This window comes from Cynara cardunculus (assembly GCF_001531365.2).
Source record: "Cynara cardunculus var. scolymus isolate 2C chromosome LG 10, CcrdV1, whole genome shotgun sequence".
In the NCBI taxonomy this organism is placed as follows: Eukaryota; Viridiplantae; Streptophyta; class Magnoliopsida; order Asterales; family Asteraceae; genus Cynara; species Cynara cardunculus.
The window spans coordinates 24,233,473-24,242,028 of NC_037537.1; positions in this window are offsets into that span (position 1 = coordinate 24,233,473).

Here is an 8,556-nt window from a genome sequence, read left to right on the forward strand (position 1 = left end):
GTGACGTCATGTGATTTCGATAAAATTTAATCATGATTTGTACTATAAGCAAACGTATTAACAAAAGCTTGCTAAATGTTAGGGTTTGATTCCTAATTCCTACTTTGTTTTTCATTTCTCTAGGTTTTTAGTGCTTTAAATACAACGTTTAATTTAACATATAATTCTCTGATTTAAAGTTTTTATTAAAAAAAATAATAATGTGTGTTATTTTATGTACTTATTTATAAGTAGTGATGGCCAAATCGGTCCGGCCCGGCCCGGCCTGACTTGGGACCGTTTAAGGGACCGAAAACCGGGACCGGTTGGGGTTTTTGGTAGTTTCGTGGGACCGGGACTGGTTATGGGATCGGCTATGGACTGGCTCGATCCGACCTAAAAATTCAAATAATTTTATAAATAAATATATTTTTAAATAATTTTATAATGTATTTTTATAAGACAATGTAATTTTAATTATATTAAAACGCATTTTTAAAGCGTATTTGAGTGAACCAATTGTAAATTTTATAATGTATTAAAATATATATCTTTAAAAAAATCTTATTTTTTAATGTCGGGACCGGCGTCCCATAACCGGTTATGAAGTATCTTGACCGGTCTTACCATTTTCAACCGGGTTACGCCAGGACCGGTTGTGGCCGGTTATAAGAAAGTTCGGAACCGATTAGACCCAGCCCAAGACTGGTTTTTGGCTATCACTATTTATAAGTGAGTTAACAATATCTTATTTTTACAGCCCCGTGGAAAAAAAAAACATTTTTATGGTAATGTTGGTTTGAAATCTTATGGAAAACATGATATATATAACATACGTTTTTTGTCAAACAACTAAAAATTTGAATTTTTGAAAACGGAGGGAGTAACTTTATATTTAATATTTCTATTGTAAGAATATTATACGTTTGTACACAACCATCATAGAGTTACCATCTTGATGAAAAATCAATATGACATCGGTTTAACTATTGTGCATATACGCACCTGATAAAAATAGGGATGGAAACAGGGTGGAGAATGCACCCCCTCCATGACCCAGTCCCATCTAATCACTGTTAGATTCAGGCAGAAGAAATCCATACAGGATATGGAAGCTGATTGGATTAGGGGTGAATCGTATCTTCTCAGATCCATTCCAAACCCGTTTTACATATAGAAAATTAGGGGCCATTTACCAAACTCTTATTTGGGCAAGAGCTTACCGAGTCACATTACCTTACCTGGTAAGAGCGAGACAAGGAAAAGAGTCTTACGCGGTAAGTGAGGGCGATGACTCTTACCATGGTAAGCCCTTACCGGGTAAATTGTTGCATACAATGTCGTTTTCGTGAACTAAAATCTTACCAGGTAAGTAAATTATAATGTTGAATTTTATTGGTAATCGCTTACCGATTAAGTGTTTGGTAAACGATCCCTTAGTCTTTGTCACCCTCTGATTATCTACCAAAGCAGGGAAGGAAGCAGCCTGATTTTCCATCTGTATCTACAAAGTTATCATTATATGCATATTTCTTTTACTTTATAATTTTCAAGAAGACATGTAAAACCGTATTGAAAAAGATGAAAAGAAAATACTGTCGTTTACCCTTTAATGCATTTATAATAATTTATTGAAAGACGAAATGGAAAAAGAAACTTGGATTTATTCTTATTTAATGTAACGGAGAATATTTTTTCTGTAAACTGATGTAATTAAGTATTAAAATATCTTATTTTGTATCAATTTTAACCGGTAACATGTTGATATTGTAATATTTAATGACATCGATATTTGTTTATGTACGGTTACAAAATATTTACAACGAGTTACTGCATAGACACGATAAACATGATATCCACATCATCAATTGTTATAAAATCAATTCCGCATGAAATATATCATTTTTTTATGAAATAATTACATTTTTTTAATATAATTTTGCTTGAGGAAACCACAAACTTGGTCCCTATGGATTGACAGAACTAATACTTTTCATCTCTGTAGTTTTGAAATTACAATATAACTATCATAGTTTGCAAAAATATCCAGATTTGATCCCTCTTTTTAACACAACCGTTAAAACTTCCGTTAATTGCAACCATTTTCGTCATTTTGTAGGGTTTTTTTTTACCGTTACCCAATCAAAATTAATTTTATGATTTTAGTTTTTGTGGTTTTTGAACTGCTAAAAGCCAATTAAATCGATAAAAACAAAAATCCTTTTTACTTGATGGATTTTTTTTAACGATCGTTAAAGGAACGGATCAAATCTGGAGGTTTTTACAAACCATAATAGCTAACTTAAAACTTCCAAACTGCAAGAACGAAAATTGTTATTTTTGACAAACCATAAGGATTAAATTTATAGTTTACTAGTGCGGTGACTCCAGGCTATCTAGAAAGCAGGTGGTCGTTTTGAAATTAGTCGACTCGCATAACGTGTTAGATATCCAGATTAATTTTTTTTATATAGATTAGTTATTTTATTTTAAGGAGAGGGGTTGACTTAATATTTGGTGGGGATGCATGCCTTATTCATCGTTGGCTGTATGCAAATTGATGACGAATGTAGGGCATGCCCCATGCCCCCACATCCATGTTTTCATTAATCCCTACCTCATTGTTACATTTTAATTTTGGTTTATAAGTTTTAAAACAATAATTACAATTAATATAATATATTTTATATACTTAATCAATAATTATGTATATACAACTCCATTGGTCAAATATCAACCATTGCATAAAATTTTACTGATACAGGCTACTGAACAGACTCAGTTTGGTGAATCCGCGACCCATACGACTATGTCAATTCTAGCAAAAGATACTACATGGTTGTGTCAAGTCTAAGGGTAAATCACACTAAATGATTGTTTGTTTACCTCTTAATAGTTCCATTAAGAGACAATCTTTGAATCGTTAAGATGTGAATCTTGTTTGACAAAAAAAAAGTCCGTCTCTTAATGGTTCTAAAACTCTCTGAATGATTTTGTATCATGGATTTCTCTTAACCATTAAGAGCCTTGATTTCATTGTACACGATTACCAAACAATTATATTTCATTTTACACCATATCATGAAAGTCTCTTAATTATTCTGATCACTTGATCATTCTACAACAAACCATAAAAATTTATGTGAAAACGCTTTGATATTTCTGCTTAGTGGTTCAATAATGTTTTTGATATTTCTTTTCTCAAATCAATGCTTTGAAGCCTTTTATTTTGAAAAACATTTAACGTTATTTAAAATACTCACCAAGTCCGTGGGAGATGAGCCGTGAGCCGTCATCGCGATTTAAAAAACAGCGCATGCGCCGTTAATTTAAGTTTAAAAACTCTTTAGTACGGCTAAGAACCATGTCACAAGCTCAGCCACTCCCTCTATAAATAGAAGCCACCCACCTCCCTTCCAATTCGCGCCACCTTCTCAACTCTCTCCACTCCATCTAAATCCCATCCTTCCAAAAATGGAAATATCACCGTCCTACGTCGGACCACGGTGTTTCACGGTGGTCGTGATGGTCGTTATGCTACTTTTCACCGGAAACCTGCAACTCACCGAAGCCCAAACCAGATGTGATCCGGTGGAGCTCAGCTGGTGTCTGCAGGCCATCGTATCAAACATACCGCCGTCACGTACCTGTTGCCGGAAGCTCAAGGGTCAGGAGGCTTGTCTTTGCCGTGAAAAGACTGACCCCACTTTTGGTGCCTATCTTGGACTCCCCGGCGCTAAGAGGGTCGCCGCTGCATGTGGTGTTACCTTCCCTAATTGCTAGTGACAGCGGCGGCCGACGGTGGTGTGTAATTTGATCCGGTGGTTTATCTGTTTGTAAAATTACTTATCCAACTCTTTGCTCCTCCGTTGGTCTTAATACCACCTGATCTTTGTTTGTTCATAAATCTTTTAAGGTTTTGTATACAAGGTTTTCAATGGCGTGAAGCATGTTGTCGTGATAAGATCAAACCTCAAGCGTTAGGAGCCACAGTACGATTATAAAGTTTTTGCTGACGGTCACTTGTGACAACAAATATGTATCTCATATGCACATATTCTTTTTTATTATTACTCAACAAATCAGTATTAGAGGTTATTTGTTTACCTCTTAATAGTTTTATTAAGAGGCAACATCTGAATCGTTTAAGAGGTGAATCTTGTTTGGTAAAAAAAAGTCTGCATCTTAATGGTTCTAAAATCTTAAGCCTCAAGTCGTGGCCCGTGACAGCGACTATTATGTCGTGCTTTTTAGAACATTGCATATTTCCAATCTTAGAGTTTGATTTGTACGTATACTCAAGTGAGTTTAATTAACGTATTCGAGTTTGATACTATTTATATTTAATTAAACTATGCAATGACAAAGCATAATACAACTTAACAACTTTCTTGTTTGATAAAACAACAAATAAATTGATAGATTATCGTTAAGTCGATTCTTATAAATTAATTATTAAGAGGTTATCTTAATGTGTGTTCAAGTTAAATATATAAAACAAAATTTTATTTTTTAATCTTAAAACAAACAATTTGATGAAGATATCATTGTTTAATGCAAAGTTAAAGACGTCTGCGTGTATAAAACGGAAGGGAAGGAAGAATACAAACACAACAATCATGTAAATATATATTGTATATTCGTAGACGGCTTACAAAACGAATGCAACAAATAAATGTATTGTATCCCTGCGTCACAAACAACATAAAGCTACCTTCTTCATAAAATATCAACAAGATACTGTTCATCTACATGCATTTAGCAAAGTTGTATACAGTCTGGTTCAAGAAAAAACCTAATTTGGTAAAGCGGTTGGTCAAGACCAGTACGGTCGGGTCTAGTCCTATACTGTTCAAAAAAAGTTTCGTCAATCATGGAGAAAGTCCAGATTCACTTGTAGTCTGTTCCATTTTAAAAAAAATTAAAAAACAAAATTAACGGATTCTAGAAAAAAAAGGGAAAACAAAAATAAAAAGGTAGACCGGGTTTGGCTTTATCCGTGTGACATAAAATATGATTTGAAAAAGGACCGTTTTCCAGATCATATTTTATGTCACACCGGATAAAGCCAAACCTGGTCTACCTTTTTATTTTTGTTTTCCCTTTTTTTTTCTAACAAAAAAGAAATATAAAAAAATCATTATTAAATCAAAAACAAATACCTATAATCGTAACAGGATAAACATCTCATTTTAAATATAAAAAATCTAAAATATAATTAGGATAATCATTCTAACAAAATACTTAATTATTATCTTTATAAAAAGTTATATTATTAAACCAAAAATAAATTACTTCTTTATCAAACCTAAATTAAGTTACAATAAAAAACATTGAATTAAAATAATTACACAAAAAAAAACTTTTAATAGTTAATTTGATACAATATTTTTTTCAAAGTTTTATGATATTTTTAAATTTATATTTTATTCAAAAAAACATTATTGATTTCTCAATATCACATAAAACCGTATTATAATATCGATAGAGACAAAAATATAAAATGAAACATTAAAATTAAGATGTATCTCAACGCATTACGCGCGTACCATTCTAGTATATATATTAGACGTTAGAACAGTCCATAATTAGCTATATTCAATATTACAACATCAACTGTAATTTTACTTTCTTATTTTCATGAACCTTCAACTTTTTTGTTGAGTTTGTTAGTCTTTTTTTGTATGTTATCATTTTTGATTTAGTCCGCTTAAACACAAACACTTAGTTAGATTGTAAAATGATATAACAAAATTTCTATCTAACCAATCCAACCAAACTGCACAGTTTGGGTTGGGTTGTTGTTTTGCTTGAGTTGTGTTGAGTTGAGATTTTTCACCATAAACATTGGATTAGATTGTTCAAATGTTTTCAACCTGGTCAATCCAACTCATATTCAACCCTAATTACAAGAGTATTTCTAATTAACCCTGCACCTTTGAAATTTCATGAACACCAGCTAAAATAATTTTGGATTTAGAAAAAACGCGTAAAAATACATTGAAAAATATAAAATATTTTGCCACCTATTTGTTAATATATTTTTGATAATTTAGTAAAGAATACATACATATATATATATGTATATATACTAATTTAATTATGACAAATTGTAATACAAAATATACAAATAATAAACCTCGTAAATTTTATATAAGTTAATTAATTTTAAGGGTTTATTTAATGAATTTGAGTTGAATATTTGGTGGGAAAATGCATGCCTCATTTTGGTCATATGCAAATCGATGACGTATGGAGTACGTGCACATACGTCACCTATAAATTCATTATTAAGACTTATTTAATCATTATTATTTAATATTGTGATTAAAAAAATTAATAATAAAAGTTGAAGTGGTCTCTTATGCAAAATGAAGGCCCAATTCCCAAATGCTCTTGCCCGACCCGACCCGACCGACCCTATTTTTATTTTATTATTTTATTTAAAAAGTGTAAGTTACAATTTTATATGCATTAATAATGGAAAACGTATGTAAAGGTCAACTGTCAACCTTTTTTTTTCTCATCTTTTGCCAACGTTATAGTTTATTCGAGTTTAAAGATATTTGAATAACGCAACCCAATAGATATTAATTGATGCTATTTGGTATCAATTACGTTGCATGTTACACGAATTGTGTTTCTTGGATCCCTTCACCTCATGCAAGGTGAGGTCGAAGTTCATCCCATTAGTTTACATACTCAGAAAGGGGATGCAAAAAATTAGTATTATAATGCAGTTTGATTGGGAATGAGAGTTACAGTTTATTTGAGTTCAATTAGCTGGTTTGAAGACATTTGAACTACACAAACCAATAGCTACACGTTGATACTATTTTGGATCAGTTAGGTCACAGGCTACATCAAGTTGGGGGTTTCGGGCTGGGTCGGTTTCTTGGGTTTTTTTGCATCCCTAGGGACCAACATATATATTGTTAATGTGAGAATGAGAGTTAGGGTGAAAAGAGTAAGAAGAGATCTCCACCTTTGGGTCAATTTTAAATGCAGAGTTCCAATATATCAACACTATTGAGAAACACCAGATCAATTCTTTTTTCAACCGGAATTCATGGGATGGTTTGAGATTAAAAGTGATCAAGGATTCAAACCCCTTCTTACATTTCTCATTTTAACTGTTATTCTTACATGATCTTTCGTCTATATTGTTATCAAGAATAAATGTAAGGTTATAGGTGATACAAAGGAAGAAGTTGTTTCATTTACAAACACAATCATTAGTACAAACTATACAAACCAATCTTGACCCTTCATCTAATCTAATTAATATATAATCCAATGAAATTCTGGATTATTTTCGGATAAATGAACTCTGATAATATTCTATAAATATCCAAATCATGATAAATAAACTCTCATTATTTCTATAAATATCTCAAATTAAATGGTTTATATGAGATTGAGTTTGTAAATGGACCTCTACAAAAGCATACTAACATTCTTTAAGAGAATCGTTTAAACAACATCAAGTACTATATGGTATATATGCGTACCTTCACGACAACTATGCATTCACAACCACTCTGAATTATATATACATACATACATAGGGTTGGGTTCACGTGAGACCAATGGTTTTTCGTGAGACCCGTGAGACCAATTTATGTTCATTGATCAACTTTATAAGCTAATGATCTAATGGTCTAAATGGAACGGTGGCAAGTTTGTAATTATTGAGAAGTCTCGTGACAATTTTGTGATCATGAATGTTGAGATTGTATATCTAATCCAAGGGTTGAGAATTGGTCTTACGGGTCTCACGAAAAAATTTTGGTCTCATATGATCCCAAGTCTACATAATATATATATACACGCACATATATAGACTTGGGATCATATGAGACCAGCCTGCTTTCACGAGACCTGTGAAACCACATTTTTACACTTGAAACTTTACAATAAAATACTGTGAAGGTAACTTTCACCGTGTTTTTGCTATGAAAGTTTGGAGTTTATTTACTTTCACAACGTCTTGCTGCGAAGTTTTAAGTGTAAAAATATGATCTCACGAAAACATGTTGGTATCACGTGAACATAACCCCACACACACACACACACACATATATATATATATATATATATATATATATATATAAACAAGAGAAGAAAGGAAGTAGGATCCCATACATTTAAAAAATGCAACTTAGTTATAAATTTTTTTCGATTAGCAAATAAAATAAAGGAAAACATATTTTTATTTATAATATACAGCTTTTATGGTTTTTTTTAATCATTTAAATATTAGGTTAGGTTTATGATTTGTAAGTAAATCCATAAATATGGTCTTTATTTAAAAGAAAAAAAAAGATAAAATAATAATATATCTTAGTTTAAATGTCATTTTAGAAAATGTATAAAAACAATTAATACTATATTTGTTCTAAAATAGTCACATACTTCCATCTAACTTCTAAGTATTAACCCATTAATTGGGACCATAATTTTCCAAGTTTTTGCCTAAAATTGACAAACAAAATCATGTTACTATTAGATGTAACATATTTTATATATAATGTCATGAATAAAAAATAAAATCTAAAGCATATCTATATATTTTTA